The 9,136-nt window shown below is 42.9% G+C and overlaps 1 pseudogene; it reads right to left on the bottom strand.

Annotated features, from left to right (window-relative positions):
• Positions 1-5,255: 5,255 nt before the first annotated feature.
• Positions 5,256-7,929, bottom strand: LOC120294457 (annotated as a pseudogene).
• Between the last annotated feature and the right edge of the window lie 1,207 nt (positions 7,930-9,136).

The following is a 9,136-nucleotide window of genomic DNA, read 5'->3' as shown; positions in this document are numbered from 1 at the left end:
CACTATAAAAGCTTCGTGGACCCAACATCGTTTGAATTGAAGAACGTTCTTTTTCCAGTCCTTTTCGATACGGTGCAAATGAGGTAACGAGGACCCCGTGGAATTCTGGGAAAAGACGCGACGGATTCGCTAGCGACAACGGGGAAGTTCTACGTCTATCGCCATCGAAGCATTTGACTAAGTACGTCACCCTACTCTTTCGTTTAATATATCAAATGTAAAATGCCCCACAAGTTTCATACGTCCGGTTCTTTACAGTCTCTCCCATTTTCTTCTTCTTGCTTTTATCATATCGGGGTTGCGAGGATTTACATCATTTTCAAGTGTATACGTCCGGTTCTTTTCAGTCTCTTTGATGATTTGTTCCTATTCCGTTGCAGCAGCAATACAAATAACGTTGCAGATTGATTCGTTAAGGCCCATAAAGATGGATACCTGGCCTTTACTGAGGTCGCAAATTGATTGGTTAAAGCCCTTGAAGCTCAATGGGCTTTTTTTTTTTTTTTACTACTATTTGTACCCGTAGTCATTACCAAGTAATGAGAAGTACACTTTTCCAAAAAAAAAAAAAAAAAAAAAAAAATTCGACTCCTCCTTTGGAAAACTTAAAAATCAAAACAAGAGAGAGGGAGAGAGTGACAAAATAGTGCATTGGTCAACAATGGAGGTCCTGGCAACCTTTGTTGTGAGGGAGAGATAGAGAGAGATCATTGGCTCAATTGTGCAATATCAAATACTAAAAGCTACCAAAACCCAACCATAAGGGAGATAGGCAGTTCGGAGGCATATTCTGTAATCTTGATACTAAGAACTTACATTCGAACATCGGGTTGTCTTGGAGTCAATCGAGACATGAGTATGAACATCGGAACGGTTGATAACTACGATAGAAGTCAAAGTGAATTTTCCAAAATGATTTTAGTTTTCAAGGAAACATGAGAAATAGTCTCTTGTTCATGTGGACTTTGATATGCTAATAGAATGGTTGATAACTACAATATGGTATGGCAGTTTCTCATGAAACAAAGTGACATAAACTTATTGGGAGAACGGCATCATAAGTACTAAAATTTGCATATGGCGTTAACTTGAGTGCTATATTTTTTTCTTTTTTTTTTTATCACTTAAGTGTCATAATTTATTAAATAAACTTTCACTTAGTGTCATAGATTTTTTTTTTTTTGCTAAAAAAAGCAAAATAAATTATGGGTAAAGAGCGTATTTTGGGGGCACTGATGGAAAGGCAAGATAGGTCTTATTGTCTTTGACTTCATCTTGTCCTTTTCATTTCGTTTCTGTTCACTCACAAGGTAATCATCTTTCCAGCCCGCGTTCGCAACAAACCTACCATTTTGACATTTAATATGTACGGGCTGGTTTTGAGAATTATGAATGAAAAACTTATCCGAATAAAAACGTGTCCCATTTTTTTATCCTAATCATCATTATCATCTCCGACAACACGTTGAAGCCGCTTTGCCTCCTGGAGGGGGAAAGGAAGGAGAGAGGGGTGGAGGCACTTGCAGCGATGACACTAGTTGAAGATAACTATTATGTTTCTTTTAATTATCCATATTTTTCCGTATTATGCATATATCTCCCCTTATTGTATATATCCCTAATTGCTTATAATTAATAATAATCTTCCCCAAATTTCTATTTACATTGACGGTTTAATCAATGAACTCGAAGTCCATTGGTGGACCATTGGGTATGTTTTGGTCCAAATCCATCAATAAACCACCCAAGCCCAAGCCCAAGCCCAAGCCCAATTGTACCCAGACGTTGGCCCCCTCTAATTGCATCATTGGAATTCAAGAGTAGCTTTTCAAAACTCATTAAATTGAGCCCCATCACATGCAACAACAAATATAAATTGAAGACTTTGAAAGAGCTACTTCTCAATATTATTTAATCAAATTTATGCCTCGATAGGATTAGCAATCATACCGTCCACCTTACCCTTAATTTAAAACCCTCGCAATATTGAATGCCATATATTTGTCTAATGCCGGCTAATATATCAATCAATGACGGTCCACCAAATAAGGTTATCCCCAACTCTCCGTCGCGCCCCCTTCTCCCTCAGTACCAGCTCCCGGACTCCGACCTCGACGCCCTCATCTCCCTCTGCACCGACGACGACCTCGCCGTCATGGTGGACGAGCTCGACCGCCTCGCTTCGTCGTCGGACCCCAGGCCAGGCCCTCCGCATCAGGCTGTTCCTCTTCCTGACGAGGCCCGAGGCCGGATCCGGAGTCGGCTCAGCCCTCCCGTGCTGTGCCACCCCAAGACCGAGACGTGGTTCATCGACGCGCTCAAGGGCGCGAGGATTGTGGGGAAGGAGGACGAATTCGATCAGGGCGGCAGCGCCAATCGGTGGTTCTCGAGACGAGCTCGTCTTTCAGGTCCACGTCGTCGTCGGCTTCCCTGTCGAATTTGCCTCACTCTCGTGGCTCATGTGGACGATCCGGGATTTAAGAATCATCACCAAGATTCAATGGCAAGGTACTCGTTGTCAATGATTCAATGCGATTACATTGCAGCGGCATTAGCGTGAGATTGAATTGATGACTTGTTCAATATTGTTTCTGCAAATTGCATTTAATGCCCAAAAATGTCACATTGAAAGGATAATTCGTTCGAACCGTGCTTTGATTTACTAGAAAAGAGTTGTTAGCAGTTGGTTATTTGACACAACAGGACAATGTGGTCCATTCAATTGATGCGATTGTGTTCTTTTTTTTTTTTCCTTATTTCCCTTCTTGCTGGTCTATGATTTACAGAGATGGTAGCAGTGTTGTGAGTGCCAATTTGAACCCGCCGACTGGACCCTATACTGCCCCTGTTGTTCATATTGCATCGCTGCAGACCCCAGACTTCTGCAACACTCTCGAATCGAAAAGTAGGACCGTTTGTTCTGGTACTCAGCCATGTACAACTGTTCCAGTTTCTGGTTATCCAGTGACTTCTCAATTCGATCAGTTGCAACATGTCCAGTTTTTTCCCACGGCCTCACCTTACATGTCCCAGAACCCTGCTTTTGTAGTGCCTGTTTCACAGTACTATCCTGTTTATCAACTACAGCCGCAGCCGTTGTATTATGCGCCAAATCAGTCTTATCCCACTTATGTGGTGCCCATGCCTGTGGCCCAGTCTCAGAATCTGCCGATGCAGGGTCCATTGCATGATGCTCCGGCGATCACCTCTAGTCAGCCTGCTCTGGATTTTAGTCCTATGGTGAATCCTCAGGTAGCTTATAAGGAAGTCCCTGAAGCTCTGAGAAAGCAGGAATTGGCTTCGCAGGTTTCACTAACGTGCAGGGACAGCACCACACGCTCATGTACCCGTTACTGAAAATAAGCAAAATCTCGTGCAAATGAACCAAGTCCGCAAGCATCCTCAGCCCGTTGATGTTGTGCATGAAGAAACTTGTTTCTATGATGATGAGTATGTTGAGGACCCTGCACGGCTCAAATCTACAAATCCCAGCCACTACCTCCAACATTGCCTTCTCAATACCAAACCATGACCGAGGCGAATGCTTTATTGCTGACAGAGGCATTGTCCCAGTTGAATACAGATTGCATGAAGCAACAGAGTAAAAACCTAAATGCCACGGTGAGGCATTTCAAGCAAAAGAAGATTTAGGTTTTCCTTAGAAGCGTTGATGTTTCTCAGACTTTTCTTCTGTGCTCCTTGTATGAAGCAGTGTTTTTGTGTTCACTGTAACAGAAATAAATACTACAGTTTTGCGAGTTACTAATTATTGCTTTATTTGTTCTTGGTGCTATGCATAATGGTTCCTGTTAGAGCATGAAACATGCATCAAACTCCAGTTTCACAGAGCAATATATTCAGTTGTGACCATGGATTGTTTTCTCTCTCGATAGTTTGATCCATCCGCCAAGTGAAAGTTTTGTTTGAAGATATTATTGTCTGAGTCAGCATTTGGGTTTGATTTTTAACCCTAAATCAGATTTGAGATGGCTGGTTAATATTTGGTAATAATAGTAAAGATGTCATGATGGTTGCTAGTGGCTGATATCTCATCGGTGCTTAACATCTTAACGCACAGTATGGGAGTCTTTCTTCACTGAAGACTATCTACTGCAAATGCAACATTAATGAGTGGCAGTACCATTTGAGTATGGGACTAACCAGGTAATGTTGACGGCAGGGTGTTCTATGGAAGAATGTATTTTATTCACAGATTCTGAAAATGGGTTGATGTGCATAATCTCAGAATTGTGCCCTTGTCTCCATTATTTTTGTTCTCTTAATCTTGATGATTTTTCAGCAAGACTATGGATGTGGCCGCCCGGAGCTTTGTAATGCACATGAACTTTTAGGGACTTTCTTCATTTTCCCTTTTTTGTCACCTGTGGCAGAGGGGATGGTGATACTCACGTCCAGGTCTACTTGGGCAACCATGCGGACAAAATAAAGAGAAAAGGGCGCCTATCCTGATCTACTGTGTGATTTGAGCTGGGGAAAGCTATCTCTGCTAAACTCTGTTCTAGCTTTTACATGTTCAGGATTGTCTGAAGTTCGCTGTCATTTTTTGGCAATGATACGTTCAAAGAGGCTCTGTCCGATGAAATTTAATGTACCAAATGATTATAGCCTAGCTTTTATTGTTCTCAGGCAACTCAAATTCACAAGCTCCTCCATATTAAGGATAGGGAGATGCTGTGCAAAGTCATTATTGTGGTTGATCCTATGCATAATCTCCATCTGGTTGCATAAACATCTCATGTGTTTGCGCGTCGGTCTCTTTCTTGCTTTGTTTCAGCAGGCATCATCTTTATTTTGATTTAAGGATGCATATTTCTTTGCTAATAGCCATCCAGTCCTGAAAATATTCCGTGTCAAATTGCAGATTTGTGCTAACCACTGATTGTTGCTTATTCATCCTTCAAGCATACCCAGTTGATAACTTCACCTCTCAATCTTTTCATATACGGACTGGGTTTATCAGTATCTCTTTTCCTGGCTACCGGGAGCAGGAATTGCACACAGAACTACAGTTTCTTGTTTTGAAAGGGGAAAAGAAACAGAAAAACAGGAACGATATAACAGGTTTCTTTTGTATATAAGTAATCAAAAGTTGACTCGGCAGTCATTTGGTCTTCTTATAATAGCTCGATTAGATCAGACACGGCTCATGGAAACTGGAACAAGGTCAAGGGAGAAGAAAACTCAAAAGAAATGTGCCAATGGTGTATTGTCGCCGTAGCTGGAGCTCAACAATGTCAAAAACCGATGAAGGGCAGGAAGAAAACAAACCTCCCAATGCACTCTTCAATAGCCTTTGATATTTGGAAGCTCTCACGACAGGAACGATGCTGGTGTGAGCTCCCCACCTGGGTGAATCCTGGCAAACATTGACCATCCCGGTCTTGTCTCCCCATGTGGAAACAGCTACACCTCCTGAAAACTTCCTGGAAAATAAGCCAGTTTGGACAGCCATTCAATCTCGGAGCTCCTTGGACTTCTTCTTCATCTCCTCCACTGAATAGCTTAGATAGGTTCGGCATCACCTTCCTTCTCTTCTTGAGAGTTATCGAGGTTGACCGAGCCGTAACATGGGTTCCAGGTGAACTTGACTTGCGGAACTTTGCTCTGTGGCTGGAGAAAAAATCATCATTGTCCCCTGTAAGTTTTCTCGGGGACTTCCTAGGCAAAGCCAGTTGAGCATTCTTGCTTCTCGAGATCTTATCCGTTTTGCCTCCAAGTTGTTATTTCTCCCTCGACCCTTCTCTTCGCAGAGAGCGACCTTTCCGTCTGATACACCTGTTGCTCTTCCTCCACCCTCATCTCTCCCCCTCTCTATGTCTCAGCTCGCTCTTCATCAGGATCTCTCTTTCACTTGCCTTCAAAGCTTCGACCCAAGCCTGAGCCGCAACCTTTTTATCTGCGAGTTCTTCAGCCCCAGTGGCACGGCCTGTCAAATATTCGTATTCGAATTTTGAAATAGTGATCGAAGAGCTCTGCTGAGATACAAGCAGCTCTTTCTCTCATTGTATTCTCAATTAAAGTTCTGAGGTTCTCAAGTGCTTGCGCTTCTAGAGGCTTTGACTGTTACAAGCTCCTGCATAGCAGCTTGTAGTCTTTCCTCAGTCAAATCTATCTCACCATCAGTTTTCTGAATCTCTTCCTTAATCGCTTTGGTCTCTTCAAAGTTAACTCCTCCTCTTTCTTTGCAGCCTCTGCTTCTGTCCTTAACTGTTCGAGGGAGAGTGAGAGATTGGAGGCGATCGACTTAGCTTTCTCCTCGGCTGCTGTCGCGGCTTCCAACTTGGATTTCGCTCTCAGCAGCTTGGAATTGAGACTTTGGACAGTCAATTCTGTTTTCTCCTCTGCTTTCTTCAGCTGAGCTCTTTTTTTCTTTGTGACAAACTTCCAACTCATTCCTTATTATGTCCATCGAGGACATAAATTGAAAGCCCTTTCCTTGACAGTCCCCAATTCTTTCTTTCGCTCTCCAATTCCTCTGTGACCGCCCGTAACATGACTAAGGTTTCATCTTCCTCGCCTTTCTGATTCCGTCTTCCGGATGCTGGAAGCCATTATCCATCGGAACCCTTTGTCCATTTCTCTCACTAATTTCAGCTCATTCTGTAGCACATCGACATCAGATAATGTCACAGCCAATTCAGCCTCTAGCTCCTTCGAATTCTCAACTTCTCTCAAATAATTTATCTTTTGCCTCGTTTCTTCCACTTTGCTGAGTATTCGCTCAATTCCTTCTCTCTCTGAGCTTCGATGGCCGCATGCTCCTTCAGAGCTTCAATTTGCGCCAACTCGACCAGCACCTGTTCCTCTCGCCAACTTCCTCGATCTCCTTCCTCAGCGCTTCGGCCGAGCTTGTGTAAGACCGCATTTTTGAGCTCGACGCTTCCACTTCTTTCTCTGCCCGCGATTTCTCGTCAGCACAGAAGCCACGTCCAGCTTAAGCTTGCTCAGTTCCTGCTTGACGTGTTCGAGGCTCTCTCATCACTTCTTCATACCGAGACTTCTCCTTCATCCGAACGCCCTGCAGCGCCTGCGGCCTTGTTCTCTTATTGAATTGCGCAGCTGCGACTTGGCATTGGGAATTTGACGCCTCGGCCACGGCTTTCAGATTCTTGACCTTGCTCATCGCTTCGGAGAGCTCGGTTTCCGCCTCGGCTCTTGTGGACTCGGCATTCCCTTCTCCTCTCGCGGTACCGGGTAATGTCCTTCTTGGCCAGAAGCAATTCTTTAGCTCTCGAAGAGGAATTCTTCACGAGATTGGAATTCGAATGAATTAAACAATGAAACACTTGCATATTCTTAAATAAGCATCAACCATCACGGTTAAAAACACTGGCTAAACTCAAAAATTAATCCAAAAGTGATGAATAAAATATTACCTCGGGGTAATTCTTCTGGGTATTCCTCAAAGCCGGGCTGCTGCTCTCAAGAATCCTCTCTCCATACATATTAATGGCTGCTTTGACAGAGCCAATGTTCCTGTCACCACCAAGCTCCCCTCCTTTCCATGCCAATCTCTTCAGCAATCAAAATTCAAAGGCAAAATTTCCAAACTTGGGGACTGAAAGGGAGCACTGAATCAGAAGAAGACTAACTTGCAGACACTCTGCAATATCATGGTGAGAAACACACTCAGGCTTCGACTATTTCAGATTGTTAACTTAAAGAAAGGGTGTCGAATGACAAGATTTACCTTTGTGCCGTTGCTTAGGTAAGAGTGCGAAGGTTGTCTGAGTGAGCAAAGAGGATGAGCTGAGCCTCTGGAGGTGGGCGATGAGCTCGAAGCCAACCCAGCAGGCGCATCCGCGTGCGTAGGAGAGGCATATTTGGATTCGAATGAAGAAGATAAACCGGCAGCTGAGGCATCGAGTTCTGATGATTGGCTACAGTATTCAGAGGATCCTCAGCCATCTATTTTCTTGTTCCAAATTTTCTTTTTGAGTACTTTTATTTTCTCATCTGCTAATGTGCAGTTGGGTGATAAATTCAAATTTTCTTTGATTAAATATGGTTAACGAAAGACGCTCGTTCGCCCCGACGATTTCCTCATTTCCTGAAACTAATAAGAGGGGTAGTATGCTAGACATAATATATTTTGGTAATTTGATTGCTAATAGAATTCTCATGCGAAACCTTATACTTCATATATGCATGAAAGAGAGCTTTTTCTAGAATAGAAAATTGAAATCGTATAATTCATCTCATGCATAAATGATGTCTAATTGTTCATAAGAGAGTAAAGAAAGATTCGTAGTGCTTAAAATCATCCTTTTCGCAATTTTTTCGTTATCAATTTTTTTTTTCTGGAATCTATGACTTCTAACAAAAAAATCCCATTCTGGGAGCCGTACCTGGTCCCAAACTTTTCGTGGATGTCCCAAGAGCCCTTGGTAGCTGGGGACAAGGACGGATTACATCACCTGATAGCACTTCGCATCAGTACCAGTACAAACAACGTAAATTAAAAAAGAAGTAGCAATTTATGTCGCCTTTCGAAGAGGAGGGCCTCCACGTACAAAAACATATTAATCAAATGCCCTCGTCGGAGACATACGGGGCAAAAGAGAACTGCCACGCTTTTCCTCACTCGACCGCATGCATCCGCGATCCATTAGTACTTCGTAATTGGTCGGATGCTGACAAAGGACGCTCTGAAAGCATGTTATAATGTCTCGGGAAATTCCAAAAAAAGATCCGAAATGTTCTCATTTATTAAATAAAGGCATTGAATGAATATTGTTTTAAATAATGGCATGAAGTATCCATATTAGTCTCAAATAAAGGTATGAAGTAGCTATAGTCATTTTAAATAAGCGTCTAATCCTGTTGATCAACAACAAATTCTAGTCGATCAAGGATATTTTCATCCCTCGATTCGATACCATTTTTCATTAGGGGATTTCAAAAGTAGCAAATTTTCGAAGTGGGATAACAATGAAGATTCGAGAATGCCACTTTAGGGCAAAACTCAATTTTTCATAAGTGGAATACAAAAATTGAAAAAGTGGAAACGGATCGCGGACAAGGACCCATGGGCCCAATGGGCCGATGCCCATGGATGGGTGGTCCAAGGGCCTCATGCCCAAGAGAGTCGGGCCAAGGAGCCATGAGCCTTCCA

This window comes from Eucalyptus grandis, chromosome 6 (assembly GCF_016545825.1).
Source record: "Eucalyptus grandis isolate ANBG69807.140 chromosome 6, ASM1654582v1, whole genome shotgun sequence".
Classification (NCBI taxonomy): Eukaryota; Viridiplantae; Streptophyta; class Magnoliopsida; order Myrtales; family Myrtaceae; genus Eucalyptus; species Eucalyptus grandis.
Note: the sequence above shows the minus strand (reverse complement) of the source record. Positions and strands in the feature narration are given on the sequence as shown.